The sequence below is a fragment of the Nothobranchius furzeri genome, chromosome 13 (assembly GCF_043380555.1).
Source record: "Nothobranchius furzeri strain GRZ-AD chromosome 13, NfurGRZ-RIMD1, whole genome shotgun sequence".
Classification (NCBI taxonomy): Eukaryota; Metazoa; Chordata; class Actinopteri; order Cyprinodontiformes; family Nothobranchiidae; genus Nothobranchius; species Nothobranchius furzeri.
The window spans coordinates 45,561,934-45,583,989 of NC_091753.1; the positions used below are offsets into that span (position 1 = coordinate 45,561,934).

Sequence of the window (22,056 nt, forward strand, 5' to 3'; positions counted from 1 at the left end):
TTTTAAAATTGATACGTGGGTGGAGAAGGACTCTGAGGCACACTTGACCTGCTCTTTAAAAAAATGTGCACAACTCTAAAATGTGTCCTTCAACACGAGAGCCTTATGATTTTAACTATCGCAGAAACAACTATGATTACAGTTTTAAAAGAATCTGCCAATCCGTGCATAAAGTAGCTGAAAAATGACACGTGAACTTTTAAGACTCTTAATTGTATCTGCTTCTAACTTTACTTTAAACTTTCCTCAAATAACAAACAAAAAACATTTCACGAGTTAGGGCATAATTGCTGGCTTAGTATGTAATGTTCTATAAAACAATTAATTTATGAACACTTAGTGTTCACAGTAGACATAGAAATAAAAACTAGTCTGTTAAACCATTTGAAGCTGTTCTTTATATGTTCCCCTTTTGAAGCTCAACTAATTAAATTACCTGGATGAAAGTATATGTGCTCAGACTGGAGAACACCAGGCTCTCCTGTGCAGCAGATGTTTCACGAAGCTGATTAATTACAAACCTTCATTTGCTGAGCAATTTGAAAGTCCTTATCAAACGGTCAAGCGAGTTTCCAGCTCAGTGGGTTTGCAGCTGTATTAAGAGGATATTTTGAACTTTTTAAGGGCAAACCAAGCCTCTGTTGCACATATTTTAGTGGGCCGGATCTCAATATTCCCTTTGATTCCCAAAATGTACTTAATCAATTTGTGCTGTACCTTTCTGTATTATTCTCCTATAAATATTAAGTCTATTGATCTCTTGAACTGCTGGGGAAAAGAGACAATTCAGCACCCATTCACCCATTACTCACACATTATAATTGTTAAAACCCATCATTTAATGATGTGGAACACTGAACAAAACATTTTTTTAAATCTTATCTCTGATTATAATCAGTCACTCTGTGCTTTTCATGCAGGCTGAATATAAAAATGGTCTCCTACACCTACCTCCTGCATGAGTGTCTGATAGAAAATCTAGGATTTGCAAATTTTGACAGATCTACATCACACTGTCACTTAACATTCAACGACTCACCCATCTTGACTTGAGTCGGGGAAGGCTGTTGTTGTTTTATCATCCAGGAAACAGCAGATAACATATTGGCTAGTAGAAGCTACCCGTTGGCATTAGCAACTTAACCACACCACAGGATTCCTCCAGGCTTGAGTTATTTCTGGATTTAAAACATCAATGTTGCAAGTAAATCTTAGAGTTGTATTGCTGTGTAACGTCACGAAATGGCCCGAATTTGAGATCCCACTGGTCAAATGCACAGCCAGGTCAACTTACTCTGGCTATGACACATCCTAAAATCTTTTCCCCTCACAGGAGACTTGGAGTCTGCATGTAGTCCCTTTAGTCAGAGCCTACTTCCTCACACCAGTTGGACTGCAGAGATAATACATGATAAACAATAAACATTTTCTCCTCCAAGGTCCATCACAGAGGAACTCTTTAAATAAACTCCTTTATTTCCAGATGGAAGAAGAAAATTTTATAATTAAAGATAATCATTAAATATTGCCATTTATAATTATAAATGATGAAATGCTCATTAATCTGTGTTTCATGATTGTTTTAGTATGTTTACTTGACGAGGTCATAACATTTGCACTCGCAAGTAAAGTTAAGTTAACGCATGACACATAAGTTAACCTTTTGCCTAGATATCGAGTCTCCATCACAGAGGGTGTGTCTCTGCGATGCTTGGTAACATCTCTCAAACTTGTCAGCCCCTTTAAAGCTAGATGGCTTTGAGTAATTTGTCATTTCTAGAGCGAGCTTCAGACCGGCCATCTTTAGCACCTCTTTAACCAGTAAGGAGTTTGACACGTCGTCAAACTCTTTTTAAACCTTTTTCGCACCTGCAAAGCTGAAATAACAAGATAGTTTCCTGCAGAACAAAGCTGACTCAAAACTCCTTCAGAGATATTTTTAAGACGCTTGGTTTCATCTATCGTTGTGATCCGGGAGACATCCCAGGACCGATTTGGGCGCATCGAGGTTGGCGCAGCTGTTATCCAATCCAAGGCGAGTCATAAAATATCAGGAAAGAAGACTCCAAAACCCACCATCTGAAGCTCAGCTGCGAAGTGGCTCACATAGACATGAATACGTAGACATCCCATTGGGCACTGGCGAGTGTGACAGTGTTGCATATTCTGCTCTTATTCCTCCTTTCCTGGAATCCTCTGATTTCCCTCTCTCCGTTTCATTTTCTCTCTCCCTTTCCTTAATAATTTTTTTGAAATCACAAATTTCTTTTTCATTTCAAACATATTTTAAAAATAAATTTTCATCATTTTTATACTTATTTTTTTTTGCTTTTGTGAAGCACGTCGTGATTTTTATCTTGAGAGGCGCTATATAAAAGATTGTTTACTTTCTTTTTTCCGCCATATTGGGTGGGTCTCTTCACTCTCCAAACCCAACTGGAGTCCACGCAGGGTGAGTAACTGTGCCCATTTTTTTGTACAGCCCACGTTTGCAACAACCAGCCCACTATTGCTAACGGATCACGTGGACTTTTCTGGTACTTTTATAGCCTACCTGCTGAGATTTTATAATTTAAATGTTTTTAATTAATTTGATGTAATTATATTTATATTTGAAATATCATGCCATACCATATGTCTGATTTTGTGAAAAAGAATTAAAAAAATGTGTTTTTAGTTGGGTAAACACATTCCTCAGTAGAAATAAATGCACTGCGGCGAATGGAGACCCATCCAAGATAGTGGTCAGTCACTATTCCAACTCCAGTAGGCAGTGTCAGGCCACGGAGCATCTACGTATATATGTCTGTGGTGGTTCACTTCGGCTGTGTCCTAATTCAGGGGTTGCATGCTCATGAGTACCCATCCTCATTTGTCTCAGGAGAACATGTTCTTTGGTGACCGGTTAGACCGGATGTTAACAGCTGTGAATTTTGACAGTCTAGCCTTAAATAATATTCCTACCCCTAATTTGGCGGATGTCCTCTTGTCACATAGCAGCTGCTACTGCACTAAGAAGCTGCAGAAATGGAGCTCACACGTTTTAAGCTTTTTCCGTGTTTTGTTAATGTTTGAAGAGCTACAGCAGACATACCGCCGGCATATTTTGTACGTCATGTTGAGACACAAAAATTTCTTACCAATTTCATGTCAACTTAAGCACTGCAAATGTATTGATTAAACCAGTGTTCCACACCTTTAAGAAGAAAATGTAAATGAAAGGACAGTATTATAAAAAAAATAGTGCTGGTATTGAAATAATAATGTTGTTCCATGGATTTCAGAAACAGTTCTTTAGAAATTTGATTCACACTAGCGTGTTCAGCTTACTCGTATCCTGCATAGCGTAGGACTACTCTTTAGTTTGGTTGTTTCTGGACCATGGCTGCAGTCATAATGTTAACCCCAACAAGCTGACAGCTGATACCAAGAAATGGTGTAAACCTTCACATCAGCATTCACCATGCAATAGTAGCACAGTCACAGCTTCAAAGAAGAGCTTTCTGGCTTTTATTTCTAGTGAAATGCATCATTTCTTCTTTCTCATTTCAACGCCTAATGAAGCTTCGCATCATCCTAATATCTAGAGGGCATTTTATTGGTATTAAGTACAAGTATTATTAAAGCATGCGTTGTCCAAACTGATACACACTTTCAAAACACAAATTTTCTATGAATTATAATCCTTCACTTTGTAATAAAGTGAATCAGAAACCTAAGATCCTAAACTAAACCACCACCAGTCAATCATTTACTATTTTCATTTCATCACTGACTGGAAAGAAATAAAAATCCTCCTTTGTTTGAGTAGAATAAATGTTTCTTTTTCAAAAATGAAAATAAATGTATTAAACCAGCACAACGAGGCATGCAGGCTCTTTGGGCAGTATTGATAGACTTCTTTATACACATTTCATCTCTTGGGGAAAAGCAGGTGTGAGAGGAACACTTGAATCAATGTGACTCTGCAGGATGCATGACTTAGTATCCTTAGCAAAGGTGAGCCAAATAGCTTCGTTTTCTTTTTTTTAATATAAAGCACTGGTTCTTTTTTTGAGATGACATTCATGGTCAAGGATTCAGCAAGACAAGATTGACTCATTCGAACACTGAAGTAGTTTTTGGAAGTGTCATCGCGCTATCACCCGTAGGTTTCTGAAGAACTGAATTGAAGCCCAGTGGTTTCCACTGCCGCCATTTTGGCCGTGTCTCACATCTTATCACTCCCGGAAAATACAAAAATGGCGCTAAGAGCAGGGCTCCGAGGTTGTGGGCAGAGGTTTGACACACATCAAAATCTGAGCCAATGCAGCTATGAGCTAACTAAGCTAACCAATGCTAACAGAGGTTGGTTGGCACTTTTAACGAGAGGCTGAGGCCTTCTCTGGAGCAAGCAGAGGGGCAATCTGCTAGAACAAGCACCGACAGCTAATCTGCTACTTGTCAGTCAAAAGGACGAGCCCCGAATTATATAAAAATTCCTTTATTAGTCCCTTACTTAATTAGGGGTGTGTCCTATATATATATATATATATATATATATATATATATATATATATATATATATATATATATATATATATATATATGATTTTAAGCTTCAGTTACATCTAAAAGGATGAGTAACCCCCCACCCACCCCCACCCCCACCCCTTAAACCAGGCTGTTAATTTCTGCGGTAAAGTCCTTTAAAAAGTCAGTGGCACCTTGCTCCTTTCTGGAGCCAGCCCCTAGCAGAGGAGGTGGGAACTACACGTTTTTTTTACTTTCATGTTAGCTTCACTCTTGGCAGGTGGAAATTCCCCCTTGGTAACAACCCAGTAGATCGGCATTTATTAATATTCTTCAATTTTCTTCCTTTTTTACCAGAATGCTTTTTAAAATCAAAATCACATCCTTAACTCAATCTCAGCCTGGCAGCTGCTTCTTTTTAAATTATTTGCAAAAGAGCACTTACCCTCAGTCAAATGCATCATTAATGTAACATATCAAACAACCTAGTGCCCACATTTTAGGGGAAAAAAAATCTCATTTAATTAAAGCTAATGTTCCTTCAAATTTAGCTCAAGTCAGCTATTTCAGGTTTAACTACAATTGATGTTTCAGTTTTATTGTTGTGTGGAAAATGGAAAAATAAATGATCATCACAAGATAATGGACTAAAGTAGCAATTAAATGATGAGGAAGTAACAATGGTTGCTAGGTAGCAGTAAAAAGGAGGAAGAGAGACTGTACATTAGCAGCTTTACAGCATGTGGATTCTATAAAAAGCATTGTGCAGAGTCAGTGGTCCGTAGAGCTACAGCAGAGGAGTCGTTGTAAAGTTTGAATGCAATGGTTCAATGCTGGAGCATGGAAGCAGAAAAGAACTGAAGGATTACTTAATAGCCACAGTTGGGTACTGGGAAAAAACTGCACCACTGTGGTTAACTACTAGTCGCTGAGGTAAGTATTTTGATCGTGTTAAAGCCAACAAGCTTTTCCTTAAATCTGGAAGCAGACATGCAGACTAATACCAGCATATGTAACAATGAGACAATAAACCAACAAGCTCAGATTTTCTTCATGCTTTTCCCTTTTTTGATTCAAGTTTGTTGCATAGCAAACTGGCTGGTTCCTGGAAACTGGAATTTCTGACTTTCTTACAAACTATCCTTAGAAGGCTATTTTTGTGATCTGCTGGCTGGTTGGCGGAAATGGAAATAACCTCTCAATTGAAGCAGTTTCAAGAACAATTGGGATAAGTTAAATCACAATAATATAATTTTGTGGATCTTCAAGATGACCAGAGATAAAGCTGTATTAAAATGCTGTATCACTTTTGCATTAAACCCATCAGGATTATTGCGGTGTATCAGCCTAGCAAGCCATTCTTTATAAAAGAATATTTAGTCCGGTCATGTTCCCCTTACTTTTTCCAAAGTCAATTTTTGGCCCCTGCACTTTTTACTGAACAGACCAACTTACACCGAATAGCAGGTTGATTGTTGATTGGCTGCACCTGGTGGTAAGGTGTTTCCTGTTTCCTGTTTTCAGTGTTGCACTACGTGTAGCTGTTTCGTGTTTGGGGCTTGCTAAAACTGATTTAATTTCTCTGTACTAGGATATCTCTGAGTTATTGTAGCACATAAGCACACTAAAACACACATTTTCTGTTGTTCCACCTAGCTTTTAGGGAACCATTTGAGTTCGCACGCAGTTTATTTGGTGTTGAACAGTTTGCTCGTCCAGTTAGCTTAGCCTCAGCACGGCTATGGCTACTTCTGTCTCTGCTTCTCCGTCTCCTATCTCTTGCTCTCTGTGCCAGATGTTTAGTTACTCCTCTGCCTCCTTTAGCAATAATGGTACGTGTAATAAATGTAGCACTTTTGTAGCTTTGGAGGCGAGGGTGTCGGAATTGGAGTTCCGGCTTCGCGCTGTTGAAAAACCTGTAAACAGCCATAGCTACTTAGCTAGCGCGGGGCTAACTAGCTCAGAACAACCCTGTAGCGATCCTCCTGCAGAACCCGAGCAGCCGGGACCTAAGGCCGGCTGGGTGACGGTACGCAGGAAGCATAGAACCCAGCCCGTGGGCCACCACCAACCCGTCCACGTTTCTAATAGATTTTCTCCGCTCAGTGACGCACCCACTGACAAGCCGACTCTGATCATTGGCAGCTCCATAGTCAGAAACGTGGCATTAGAGGCTCCAGCAACCATAGTTAAATGTTTACCTGGGGCCAGAGCGGGCGACATTAAATCTTATCTGAAACTGCTGGCTAAGGATAAGCGTAAATACAGTAAGATTGTTATTCACGCTGTCGGTAATGACACCCGGTTACGCCAATCGGAGGTCACTAAAATTAATGTTGCTTCGGTGTGCAAGTTTGCCAAACAATGTCAGACTCCGTAATTTTCTCTGTTCCCCTGCCTGATCGGAGCAGTGACGACATGTTTTGCTGCATGCTGTCCATCAACCGCTGGTTGTCTAGGTGGTGTACTGAAAAAACGTGGGCTACATTGATAATTGGAAAACTTTTTGGGGAAAACCTGGTCTGATGCGGAGAGACAGCATCCATCCCTCTTTGGATGGAGCAGCTCTTCTTTCTAGGAACATGGTCAGTTTTATTAGTCCTCCATGACAACCCAGGGTCCAGACAAGGAAGCAGAGTCGTAGTTTAACACACCCCTCTGCAGCTTCTGTACTGTTACCCACCCACTACCCCATAGAGGCAGTGTTCTGCCCACGGCCAAAATCACACAGATTAAATATCAGGCTTAATAAAGCAAATCATGGAAATCTCATAAATATTTGAACAAATTCAACTGAGCAGAAAACTAGAAAAATTAAATGTGGGTTGTTGAACATTAGATCCATTATTTCTAAGACTTTGTTAGTTAATGACTTGATTTGTGATAATCAGATCTCTTTGATCTCTCTCACAGAATCCTGGCTGCAGCAAGAGGACTATGATAGCTTAAACGAGTCGACTCCTTCAAGTTATTTAAATTATCATATTGCTCGAAGTACAGGGCGAGGAGGAGAAGTAGCAACCATTTTTCATTCTGACTTATTAATCAGTCCCTTACCAATTAACAGCTACAGTTCGTTCGAACATCTTATTCTTATTTTTCCTAATCCAGATTGCAAAACTGTAAAACCACTCTTGTTTGTAGTTTTATATTGTCCACCAGGCCCTTACTCTGAGTTTTTGGATCAGATCTCTGATATTTTTTCTGATTTGGTGCTAAATACTGATAAGGTCATTGTAGTGGGGGATTTTAATATTCATGTGGACATTGAAAATGATAGCCTCAATGTAGCCTTTAGTAATATCTTAGACTCAACTGGTTTTACTCAAAGAATACATAGCTCCACCCACTCCTGCCATCATACATTAGACCTTGTGCTGACTTATGGCATAGAGTGTGAGGAAATAACGATCTTTCCACATAATCCAGTCCTCTTGGACCACTTTTTGATAACCTTTGAGTTAGGGCTGCACAATATATCGAAAAATTATCGTCATCGCGATAACCGGACGTGTGATAGGCCCATCGCAAAGCACGTCAAAAACGGCGATAAATGTTTGGTTCAAACATTTCCATCCGTGTCATACATCAACTTTTCGTAAACCAGCTCTGTTTTTTACGCAGAAGTATTATTTGACCAATCAAATGTAGCCCCCTCTGATATGTGGCCAATCAGATGGGTCCGTTCACGTAATACGCCCGCCCCCTACGTAGACCCTTACCCCAAAATTCCACTATCTCCGCTCCGCTCCGACCCCCCTTTCCGCTGCCGCTCACTTCCCTTGTTCGTCATGCTGGCTCAGATTAATGAACGCACTTTGTGCTAAGGTTTCTGGAATCAGCGCTGCTTTCAAACGTGAACGTGAGTCCGCTCGGTTTCGTTAAGCAGCTGATAATAACCGGGCTGACTCCGACACGTGCCGGTGAACCAACCCACCTACCTCCATGTTGCTAGTGTTCCACCGGGTGGTGACGTTAGCCCCACGCTCCGGTTAGCTTTCAGCTAAAAGGCTACAGCACTCTCCTCCCAGTCCCACCCTGCTAAAGAGGGCCTGGAAAAGTTCCCCCACACATCAAAGTGATTTTTCATTTATGAGCTTTTATAACCTTGTCAATCAGGATAGTTGATTTGCTGCTGCACATAAACTGTCAGTCAGAAGCTCTGCTAGCCGGTTGTCTTAGGGGAGCTAGTTCAATTTGTTAGCTTGTTATCAGAATCATAGTTGCAGTTTCATCTTCTGAGCTGCTTTTTAAGATCTAGGTAAACTTGTTCAATTTGGGGTTAAAAACAAACGTTTTCACATATTTTCCATGTAGGTTTTTTTGCCAGTTCCTCTTCTGAAAGGTAGACAAGTGTTTTTCTCTTTCCCTCAGAAAATCTTAATATTCTCCTAGTTTGGCCCAGCACAGTTCACTTCCCAATTACAGCAACAGCCTTATATCATAACCACATAAGTGGAGAAAATGCTCAGTAGCAATGAGAGAATTTGCTGTTGCATTTAAGTGATCTTAACTATTATTTAACATTTAAACTTATTTTCTGATCTTTATTTATTTATTCAAAAACCCTGGTAAGGGATGTTTTTCTGTATTTGGAACATCAGAAAAAGTTTTATGGTAGAGGTGATGTTTTAAAGTCACTGAGAAACTGCATGCATGCAGTTTGTTGTTTTGCTACTAATACAGTAGCAGGTGCAGCTGCATATTTTTGCAATAAAAATGTTATGTTGTAATGGAATTCATGCATTAGTTTTTGTTTGCTTTGAACCCAGAGCAGACGTCACACGCCAGACAATCAACACTGCATATTTTAGTATTTGTTCATTTATCGTGAGTAATATCGATATCGCAATATTAAGCACTGTTATCGAATATCGCAGGTTTTCCTAATATCGTGCAGCCCTACTTTGAGTTTTTAGAACTGAGTTCTCGTGACATGAAAGTAAATTTCACTATAGTCTGTCTCTATCTGACAACGCAGTTGCATCTTTTAAATCAACTGTTCCATCTTTACTGTCCTCAGCATCTCAGAGGCATGTAGCAGTGAGCAATATTTTCAGTTCTAGCTCCTCACAAATTGTTGCCTTAGTTCATAATATTAATTCCTCTTTACGTGTAGCATTAGATGATGTTGCCCCTTTAAAAAAGATGGTAATTAGGCACAGGAAGTTGGCTCCCTGGTTTAATTCTCATTTACGAGCCTTAAAACAAAACTCTAGGAAATTGGAGAGAACATGGCGCTCTACACACCATGAGGAGGCCTACCTATCCTGGAAAAATAGTCTTGTGCTTTATAAAAATAAGCTTCGACAAACTAGAACTGCTTATTTCTCAGCATTAATTGAGGGGAATAAGCTTAATCCTGAATTTCTTTTCAGTACAGTTGCTAAACTTACACAGAATCATAGCTCTGAGCCATCTATTCCCTTAGCCCTCAGCAGCAATGACTTCATGGGATTTTTTACAAGTAAAATTAATTCTATTAGAAACAAAATCTTTAGCATCCTCCCTAATGTGATTTCTTCTTCCCGAGTAAGTGAGGCAGCATCAGAGGTGACTGTAGAACCTCATCTGTGCTTGAACCGTTTTGATCCAGTTGAGCTTTCAGAGTTATCAAAAATATTAGCTTCATCTAAACCTTCAACTTGCATTTTGGATCCAATCCCAAACAAATTATTTAAAGAAGCATTTCCTGCTCTGTCTTCTCGATCCCCAGTGAGTCGTGGAGGATGACTGCTTATACTGAGCCAGGATTCTCTGGAGGTTTCTTCCTGTTAAAAGGGAGTTTTCCTCTCCACTGTTGCTGCATGCTTGCTTAGTATGAGGATTGCTGTATAGTCACTGACACTAGTCAGTGACTTGATGCAATTTGCTGGGTTCCTTATGTAGGACACATTATTTCTGATTGGCTTAATGAACTGTGAATTGGAATGTTTATTATGTGAAGTGCCTTGAGACGACTCTTGTCATGATTTGGCGCTATATAAATAAACTTGAACTTGAACTTGAACTTTGGTTACTGCCCCCTTTATAGATATAATCAATCTATCCTTAGTAAATTGATATGTACCACAGGATTTTAAGGTTGCTGTTATCAAACCTTCACTTAAGAAGATTTCTCTGGATCCAGACGACCCAATGAATTATAGACCAATATCTAACCTTCCATTTTTATCCAAAGTCCTGGAGAAAATAGTGGCCATCCAAGTATGTGAGCATTTAAACACTAATGCTCTGTTTGAGCAATTTCAGCCTGGTTTTAGAGAGTATCACAGCACTGAAACTACGCTAGTGAGAGTTACAAATGATATTCTCATGGCCTCAGAAAAGAATCTTGTGTCTGTTCTAGTCTTGTTAGATCTCAGTGCTGCCTTTGACACAGTTGATCACAATGTTCTTTTAGAAAAACTTGAACATGTTGTAGGGATCAAAGGAACAGCACTAGACTGGTTTAAATCCTACCTTTCTGACAGATTTCATTTTGCAAATGTACATGACAAATCGTCTTCATACTCCAGGGTTACTTGTGGAGTACCACAGGGTTCAGTGCTTGGACCAATTCTTTTTACTATATATATGCTCCCAATTGGTAAAATCATTAGACAGCATGGGATAAACTTCCACTGTTATGCTGACGATACTCAGTTATATTTATCCATTAACCCTGATGAACCTAACTGGTTGGGTAGATTACAGGCTTGTCTTGACGACATAAAAAATTGGATGACTCTAAACTTTTTGCTTTTAAATCATCTTTGGACCAGAAATCCAGAAAAGGAAATTGCTTAGTCAATCACCTGACCTGAATAGCATTACATTAATCTCCGAGAACAAAGAAAGGAACCTTGGTGTTACCTTTGACCAGGACATGTCATTCAAATCCCAGGTTAAACAGGTTTGCAGGATTTCCTTTTTCCACCTTCGGAATATTGCTAAGATTAGAAGCATCCTTTCCAGGAGTGATGCTGAAAAACTAGTTCATGCATTTATTACATCAAGACTGGATTACTGTAATTCATTACTCTCAGGAAGTCCACAGAATGTAGTTAAAAGTCTTCAGCTTGTCCAAAATGCTGAACTTTGGACCGTCCATCTTTAGCACCTCTTTAACCCCCCCACCACCCACCCCCCACCCCCCACCCCCACCACCACCACCACACACACACACACACACACACACACACACACACACACACACTTCTAAAGTCAAAATTGCAATCTCAGTTTAACAAGAATCAGCTTCAATTGGAATAAAACTAGACAATGTCACCGATGGAGCCTAACCTCTATGCCCATATGTAGTTTCCATAGTGGCAGAAACTCAATTACACACAGTTTGTGGCCTTTGGAGTAAGCTCAACAGTCAAGAAGTAAAAGTCCATTTTTATTCCAGTCAACATGCATAATGCTTGTTTTCTTTGCCCTTTGAGGAGTCTGAGACATTCAGACACCACAAAAACAGATGAAAATAAATGCAAATGTAAAAGATTCGGACTCCGATGGATTTTAACACAAGAAAAAGTACTCTCATGAGGAAAAGAAATTACATCTTGCATATAAAACAGAACCAGAGCAACATGTGGTCATAGATGTTGACACACAATGAAGGGACATGAGATAAGGCAAACTCGTGTTTCACTAAAAATTATGCACAAATGTTGTAAACTGTCTGTGTTGCCTTTTCTTAGTTACTCTAGAAGTATTATCAAAGAAAACTTGTCAAAATGTTTCAAGATGAATTCAAATTTTTGTATTTCATGGATTTGAAGGTCAAATGTATGTCACAGATTGTCGCTAATTTATATAAGCTTTATTAAGCTGATGAAATCTGCTTTATGGCCTAAATTTGACTTCCCTGAACTGCAGAGCTTGATTTTTTTACACCTTCATCTCACTAATCTATGTAGAGCATGAGATTGTTATTTTTAAGGTGGAAAAAAAAGTCTGAGAGCCTCTTCTTCATCGTGGCCATGGTAGATAAGGCCCCTTTTGCTGTCACATAAAATCAGAAGCTCCCTATGAAAAACACTCTCTCCTAAGGCTATTCTCCACCATCAAAATCATCTCAAGTCTATAATATCTCAACAAATGCTGACAAACTGTCTCCACTGACAAACAAAATCCACTCCAGACTATTTTAACAGATAAGTAATACATTTAAGCACAGATTTCAATAGCAAAGGAAAAAGACACATTTCCCCTATTAACTGCCCAATCTTTAAATCTTTATTTTTTTCATGGAAACTGAACCTAAACCCACACGATTTCATGCATATTAACAGTTTCACACCAGCCACTTAAGAGGGTGGCCCAGGGGAAGCCTGCGGCTAGCATCAGATGACTTGCTCAAAGTTAACACAATGAGGACAGCACAAAGACAAACAGTTAAAGGGGCTGCATAATAAGCTAACCTGAGGCAGTGGAGCATGTCAGCCTACCAAAACAACTTATTTCAGCAATTCAGATCACATTCTAAAACCTGATGCATGACATAGAATCACATTTCAGCTTTAAGGATACATGTGTGTGACAAGGTGCAACGTCTGTAAGAGCATAATCTGATAAGACCCGAATCAAAATGACCATGTTTTTGCTGAGCACCTTTTTCTATTTTAAAGAGATGCAAAGCAGCTGTCCAATTAACAGGTCTTGGTTTCGTTCACACATGCTCTCGCCTGACATGGTTGGAAGTTGAGATTGCCCGTTTGACTCATTGGACATCAAATCGAAGCCATTCATAATGGTGACAAGTGGAGGAGGGTACTGAAAGTCAGCCTTTCTTAGGCAGATGTTTCAAGGCAATTATATAAATTAAGCTGTCAGATGGGTCATGAGGGACGTTTGTCTTCCAGGCTCCGCCGGACCAGTGGGCTTCCCTAACAAACAAAGTGCTCGATGGGGAAGGAGGCTGAGAAAGCATTTGCCTCTGTCAAGATTACCAACAGTGCTTTAAAGGAATTTCTTTAATCTAACAAACGCATGTCATCTTAAATCTTAGCGAGGGAGGGATTCCCAGAGCAAACATTCTTAGTCACTGTTGTGTTTTTCTGAAAGCAGAATTACACCCTGGCATCCTTCTGGACATGAAAAATATTTTGTTTACATATTCCACGGTGCCGAGCAATTTCAGATTATTTATTTGCTTCAGTTTGGTCGCCACATAAGAATATCAAGTGAGTGCAGCACAACTGCAGTGTGATACCGATTAGCTTCCTTTCAATACTCTTAAGAGGCATGTTGAGCACAGGAAGCATTGGCGAGACACTTTTGTCTAATTTCACTTTATTATAAGTGTAGCATATTTGCCAGTGAAAAAGGATTCCCCTGGGAAGTTTTGGCTTTGTGAGACAGTTTCTACCTCTAGCATACTTTTTTTTTACTAGATTCCCAAAGGTCTGCCTTCATCAGACATGTCAGTTTCAATTAGCCACAGTCTAAATGCCTGTCTGTTGGCCCATGTCAATAATAATTCCATTAAAGAGGATGAGGCAGCTGTAACTTTAAGATTTATTTCATTTAAATTAAGGTTAGCAGACAGGCTAATCTGCATTTCTTCTCGCACCTGTCCCCGTACGAATTTACGAACACTTTAAAGCATCCAGTGCAAGCAAATAACTGATTTACATCATATGAAGATGGGATAGACCTTAATCTGTGTTAAATGAAATAGGTGCAGCTGTGCATCTCCTCCGGCTACTCCCTCTGATAAGCAGGTAAATCAGTTTTAGAATCATGCATCTGGTGACTTGGAATTTATGGCTAAAGGTAAAATGAGTCACTTTGAGGTCATGTCAGGACATTAAACTTGGCTACATGGTAAATTATAGGCCATTTAAAATTACAAGAATCCATTAAAAAATCTTACTTCCATCAATAAATTCCAATGGATGCCGACTGGCACTAACAGGAAATGGTAGTTATGCTATAACTTTATGATTTCGACTTGATTTGCAGCTGTGCAGGTCAAATATCCTGTTATGGTTTCAAGTTTTATGAATAGATTAGGGTTGGATGATAATTGGGTTTATCATAGTCTCTAAAAATTGAATATTTCATAGAATACTCCTTGTAAAGCTACAATACCAAATTTGAAAGAAAGGCTAGCAAAAAACTTCCATGCCTTTAAACAATGTTCTAATAGCTCTAAATATTTTGAGGAGAACAAAAAAGTAACAATAACAAAAAAATGTAATGGGTTTCTCGCATTTGTCTAAAAACCTCTGCCAGTAACACTTTTCAGACCGAAAGCAACTATTGGACTATCCTGTTGTTGGTTTCACTGAACTTCCGGACTCCCCTGGGTCCTCCATTCATTACGCAATTGTGTGTTTGGCAACAGAACACCACTGGTGTGAAAGGTCCTCCACTCAATAATATCAGAGAAGGAGAAACAGCTGGCTGCTTGAAATATAGGACAAACTACCAGAGTCCCAAAAAAGTAAAACACCATTTGAAGTCACAGACCACAAAAGACGTTTGAATACAGGTGTTTAGCGCTCTCTCGTTTACTCTGGCAATGTAAGGTTCCACGAACGTGCCCCATGGATTATACTCATCGGGACGGGAGAGCGTTCCGTGACCGTGCTTGTGCTTAAAAGCTAGCTAGTTCTGTAGATTTGCTATTGCAACTTTTAATAATATGTTGCAAACTAAATTTTCACTATGTGCAACAAAGATAAATTTAGATTTTCTGAAAATATACTTCATGAAAACTGTTCTTATACCTTTCCTAGAACTGTATTTTCTGTAGCAATGAATACCGTATAGAACTGGTAATGCAGGAAGTGTAATGCATTTGAGCAGAAACACAAAGTTGGGAACTGCATTCATTACCCTTAAAAAAATCTAACCTATCAACACTCAATGCTGCTTTTATACCTCACAACTGATTGTTACGACTATCCGAAAAAAATGAAAAAGGTAAATTAGCCCTAATTTACATGCAGTGATTAAACATTATTACCATTCTTTCTTGTAAGATTGTTAAACCAATCTGTTAACATTTTAGGAAGAAACTCTACACAAACCTAGATTAGGTACATTCTAGTAATTCCATGCTCCATGCACACATAGATGGTGAAAATTAAACAGTCTGTTCCTGAAGAACAAAAACAGGAAGTAAAAGCATCTGCTTACTGCAACATTTTAACGTAATTTTGTTAAACACCTAATTTAAAAATAAATTTAAAGGACAGCACAGATGTTTCACATATAACAAAGAATTAGCACTATTTTTATCATCAGGGATTAATGAATGCATATATTTATGAATTGAATAATATCACATTTAACTGGGCCTTTCTACCAAATGCACAAGTGCTGTAACATCCGTGAAACCTGGGACGTAATTTTGGGGGGGGACGGGTGGGACATGTCCCCCCCACTTTTTCAAAAGGCAGTTTTGGTCCCCTGCACTTTTTTCCGTCCAAAAACAATGTTACGCTCCATTAAATGGATTTGGTTGAGCACTAGGACCGAAACGGAAACCGGTTTCCTATTAGACCCGCCCAAAAGCTAATCTATTGGCTCTGCTGATACTTGCTAACGTAATATTGGCTGTTGCTGCTGTCACTCAAGTTGTAAACAGTCAGAACGTGCTCACGTTGTTTTGCTAGTTTGGAGCCGCTAGGGAAAACCGGTACTGAGTCACATCGTCAACTAGACGCTGTGTAATATCAGAGCTCAGCTCAGCTTCCATTACATAACATTTGAATAAGTGTTCATTTGTGAGTCTTTGGTAGTTAGGCACAGCCAGGAGGCAGCATGTCAAGAAAACGAAAAGTGGATATAAGAGACTTCTTTCAAAGTCAAAACGTAAGTTGGACATGTGACACCCCTGCATTAAGCTCAGACTCACCTCCTCCTTCACAAACATACTCAAAACTAACTTTTACAAACTCATCTCCTCCACATAACTGACTCCTCAGACACAATTTATTCGTATTATTATAATAATTATTTTTTATTATTACTATTATCATCATAATTATTATTACTAGTAGTAGTAGAAGTGTAACTTCAAAACTTTTATCATTTAACTTTATTGTAAACTTATCTATTGCAATGTATATTTTCACATTAAAAAGCTCTGAAAAATGAACAGTATCATCGTCAACAGATTTTTTTAAGCTTAATGTCAAAGATGTACACTTTTCATTAGATTTATCTTATTATTTTCCATTTATTTTTTGTGTGTTGAAATGCAACAACTGTTTAAACACTTTTAAGGGAAAAAACATATTTAATATGTTTTTATACACTCAAATGTTAGGGTGATGATCATGTGTAAAACATTAGTTCAGCATGTCCTCTAACACAGCAAATGAACAAACGGCCAGATCTCAGGAGGGACCGTTTATGTATAAATAATTTTTATACTTTTGACTAGGCCTGGGAATGTAACAAATTTTGGTGGACGATATTTTGTCCAACAAATTGTTGATGATAAACGATATTGTCAACATTATCTAGACCAAAATAACCACTAATATAATGTTAATATATCATAATAATGCAAGTACACCCTTTAAAATGCAACAAATAAACCTTCATTTAACATTGAAATGTCCAGAACCAGAACTTCTAATTGAATAAAAATAACAAACAAAAATTGAATAAAAAAGGAATCTCACTCCCTGTTAGAAAATGTTGCACCAAAAACAATAAAAAAGACCCAAAACAATAAATACAATGGCCTATCCATTGTCAACAGCCAAAACTGCACTTCAATAATGATAATAAATAAAAATAATAATAGAGTTGTAAATTTTTTAACTTTGATATATATATATATATAAATATATATATAGATATAGATATAGATATAGATATAGAGGATGGAAAAATTATTGAGATGGGCACGTGACGTGTCAAGGGGTCTTTACATAACACCCCCCACCCCAAATCCGCACAAGCCTGCTGTGTCCCCCCCACTTCTGAAATCAAAATTTCGTCCCTGCGTGAAACGTTCGTGAAATGTAGTATGCAGCAATTAAACACAGTTAAGCCTGGGGCACACAGAAGACAGATGCACTGCGTAAGCGCCGTGGTTTTGGGAAGTCGAATGGTCACACAGGAATCGCTGAGCACTTCTTGGAAAATTGCACGATAGTTACAACATCATGCGGGACTTGAGAACAGCAAGCTGAAACTGAATCTTTTGTTTATACGTGATCAGATTTGCCGTTGTGTTTTGTGAGACTAATTAATAAAAAATGAGTAAGTACGCTATTTATTAGAATATTTTAAGATCAGTAGTACTAGTACTAGGATTGTACAAGATCTTATGCTTCTTGACTTCAACAATAAAAGCTCCTCATTCATGTTTTGACGGTTGGGTTTGTACTAGCATTTGTGCCATAAAGCTGTTGCACATCGTAATGTCTGTTGTAAAGTACCCCACAATGTTGTAAACAGCTGCGCCTATCTTCAGTGCCTCTCACGGACTGGCGCTTCTGGGACATGGTGTTACCAAGCCCCCACAATGCAGGACAGAAATTGAGTCCAATGCAGAAGTGAAATAAATTGCAGTTCCACCCTCAGCCACTAGGGGCTGGTGTCAGAAGCGAGAAAATCCTCATTGACTCCCGTGTTAAAAATACCAATTTTACAGCAGGAATAAACATGTTTACAGCCTGGTACCAAAACATGTTTTTGGTTTTAATTATCTAGTTTACACTAATGACAACTCTGAGGGGGGTGAATTTTTTTCTCACTCTTCTTTTTAACTGTATTAAAAGTGTAAAATTCTGTATAATTAATGAGCATCAGACCCGCGTGACCGCAGAGCTAGCTCCGGAGAAAGGCCTCAGCCTCAGCCTGAGCCTCGGCCTCACCTGAAAACTGTTCTGTCATTTTCAGTCTCTCAACTTAGACCATTAGTTGTAGCGTTTGTGCATTCTTTTTTGGATATTATTTGTGCAATTGTTGGACAAAATGACTTGCTGTGGCATTAATTGCACTAATAGAGCATCCAAGGAGTCTCCACTTCATTTTTTTCGGTAAGTAAAATTATATTTATGTATTTTAGGTCACTGCCGAGCTGAACTTAGATTTTAACATGTACTGTTTAACCATGAAATGTAAATGTAACAGGGTAAAACCCAGTGCATTTAACATAATGCTGCACTTTAGAAAATGGGTTGAAATATAACATGTTGGTGGAGCTGGGTTCCGACTATCGGCTTGTGGAGCTCTTGGGAGACCGATGTTTTCCACCCGGCCCCACCCCCCACCCCCGCAGCTTAGCGCATCTCTGTCTGATCGCGGCTTCTGTGTGCTGCGCGGGCGGCCGGCTTGTGGAGCTCTGGGATGGAATTCTTTCCACCCGGTTCTCCCCAGTGGCAGCTCTGCACATCTCAGACAGTAGCGGCGCTTGTCTGCTGCGCGGCTGCCGGCTTGTGGAGCTCTCGGGAGACCTCTTGTGTTCCACCCGGTTTTACCCAGCGGTCAGCCCGGCGTATCTCTGACTCAGAAGCTCTGGTGTTGTGCACAGTTAACTCCGGTTGTAGCTAGGTTGCTACCTCCGTTAGCTTAGCTCCCACCTCCACGTTAGCTTTGGGTTAGCTTGTAGCTAGTTTGACCGGGTGTCGTCAGTTGATCCCAGCCTTACAGCCCCACCCTCAGCTCCACCTCTCTTCCCTTTTGTGGAATTGTCTGGGCTTGACGGAACCTGTGACACGGTCAGAATGGCGGTGGTGGCCACCTCCCATTTTTCTTCAAAAACGTGTTATTGGAGCCTATGGAAACCCATTGTTCATATATATATATATATATATATATATATATATATATATATATATATATATATATATATATATGTTGATGGGTGTTACGCTGCCCGTCTAGCCACTCTCAGTAACTATAACAGCTTCTTTTTTTAAAATAAAGGTGCAGGGCAAGCGTGACGTGACATGACGCAGTGCATCTGTCTTCTGTGTGCCCCAGACTTTAGAGTGGGTGCGTTTTCAGCCAGCCGTGAAGGATTGCGTTTTTGAAGCATTGGGACACGTTAATGCTGCAAGTCTATTTTTTTATGCAGTATGATTGTAGAACACACCAAACACGAGAGCAGTGTCAAACATTCAAAAACTTTCAAAACAAGTCACATGCAGACTTCCAGTTTCTTAACTAGTAAAAAAAATAAAACGTAAGTCCCTTTCCGTGAAATCTCAGCAGCCAGGTAAACACAACAGAAAACCAACCACAGACATGCTGCCGTCTTTCTCCTTGCTTGTTGTTGCAATTCTCTCGTGATTATGTGACTTCGCAGGCCGAGCTGTATGGAACACTTTTGCTGCCGTTTAGCGGGAAGAGAGCTCGCGGGTAAAACAGGTGTGATATTATGCGCCGCTTACGATTCCGGTGGAATGCCAGGAAAAGTCTGACTGCTGAAACATGGAGATCACAAAAAAGCATCTATATTTTTAGAAAGGAGAAACAAAGAACTGTCCCATAAGTTTATCATTCAAAACTTAAGCAGGCTTGACTATTGTAGTGGTATACTTAGTCATTTTAAATTAGAAACTTGCCTTAAAATAGTCTAGTGCTGTTTCTTAATGTCTTTGAGTGGACCTACATTAAAAATGAAGCACGCCCACAGCAGCGGGTTGGGGGGGGGGGGGGGGCGTTGCTGACAGCAAATGGATCTTTAAAGGCTTCATTTTCCTCTGGCAAATTCAAATGTGACTGCCATTGCTTTGCTAATTAGTATATTTGCACAGAACATCACACAAACTTTAAGAAAAGCAAATCTTAACTGAGTAATGACAATAATACCCCCTTGCTCTCTGTGCATTCTGCAAACACAGCTCGGAAAACACCAAATCAATAAGAAACAAGAGTCTACGGGGCTCTGAGCTACAATGCTGAACCCGACAGTCACCAGAAGATAGCATGACACTTAAATATTCAGATTTAATAATGCCAGAAAATTGGAATTTTGCCCATTTGCATATCTTAGATTATATGATTCCTGTGGGTCCGCTTGTGCGGTAAATGGTGTTAGAATCATCCTCCTGCTCTGCAAACCAAGAGACCCACTCCTAAAGAAAAATAAAACAAACTTAACAATAATAGTAATAATAATATTGGACCTGCACCTGCCCTAATGCAGAAAATTATCCTTTATAACAGCATTCTCATCCATTTCTAAGAGCTTCTTTCAAAGGAACACAAACGCAGCTCAGCTTGGACATTTATTCCAAGGATGCTGAGTGTTTTATAGACTGGGACACCTTTTGACTTCAGTTTTAAATTGAAAAGATGATCTGAACTCGCCCAAGGCGTGATAAATAGCAGAGATGTTTAATTTGGACACTTCGCAGCGTGTGCATCTTGTCACACTCTGCAGCTCCGTCGCCCACATGCTTTAATTCTCCTTCACTCTTATGCAGAAGGAGGGAAGTTACTGAAACATCAGAGCTGATATCAGGATAAATGAACCTGTCCCAAACAACTCCTTCTGCTGGGATGTTTTACAGATTATCATCACCCACCTATTGTCAGCTGTTCTAGTCTGAAACAAACGGAGTTCGTTAGAGCTCAAAGGAAAATAAAACAAACTATAAAAACACAAAAAGGAAGCAAGTAAAACGGTGTACTCACGAAAAAACAAAGAGTCCGTCTTTAAGTAGTGTTTTCTTCTTTTACAAATAACAGATGGTTTCTCCCGAGCCAAAGCTGCGGAATGGCAGCGGTATAACCGATATCCAGAGAAGTCCGGGTCCCCCTGCGTGCCGCTCTTATCTGTGTTGCAGCCACGGCAAGCAGCACACCCTCGAGTGGAAAAGGGAAAAAATGAAATAAAACGGGAATAAACGGGAGAGTTTCTCCCTTCTAGCCTTTTCAGCACTCGTGCGCCAAAGCAGAACCTTGTGCTCCACTTCGGAGAGCTGCGTGCCGCGCGTCGCGTTGGATGGAGGTTTGTTTTGGTCTCCTCTCCTGAGTCTGCCTCCACCGCTGCAGCCGGCTGAGACTGTCTCTGCAGCGCACCATCAGCTCACTGGTGCTGAGGAGAGAGGTGGCCCTAGTTAGGTATAAGGAGTGGCATTACTTCAGTCTGTTTCCTTTCTGCCAGAGCTGCATGCTTTATGACCATGGGCTTTAAATAATAATAATAATAATAATAATAATAATAATAATAATAATTCATTGACGAAATTAGAAAATAAAGTCTACAAAATGTTCTAAATTACTTCATCCTAGATATTAAATAATTATTTATCCATCATCCATGATGCTATTTCATATTGAACATTATGAGATATGAATAGAAATGTTGAGCCATACTATGCAGATTTTTCACATTCTTAAATCCTTTCCTTGTGCTAAAATATCCTTTTACAAGATTAATAAAACGTCACTCAGACCCCTACCAGTAGCCCCTGACTGCAGTACGCAGATTGGGGTGGGGCGCAACATGGGCGGAGTCAAACCGTGCAGGCGCCATGTTGAAAAACCCTTGTAGAGGCCTTGCTCCTCCTCCCCCCGGATTTCCGCCTCTCTGGCCTCCCTCCTCTTGCAGTATCCACACCCCGCGTGCAC

At 39.6% G+C, this 22,056-nt stretch overlaps 1 protein-coding gene across 3 annotated transcripts in view; it reads right to left on the bottom strand.

Moving 5' to 3' along the window:
- Positions 1-21,541, bottom strand: part of cntn5 (contactin 5) — a 237,278-nt gene extending 215,737 nt beyond the window's left edge. For all 3 annotated transcript variants that reach the window (XM_070543557.1, XM_070543555.1, XM_070543556.1), the window contains exon 1: positions 21,118-21,541. The gene's annotated coding sequence lies outside the window, so the exon portion shown is untranslated. The remainder of the gene's footprint in view (positions 1-21,117) is intronic.
- Positions 21,542-22,056: the final 515 nt, after the last annotated feature.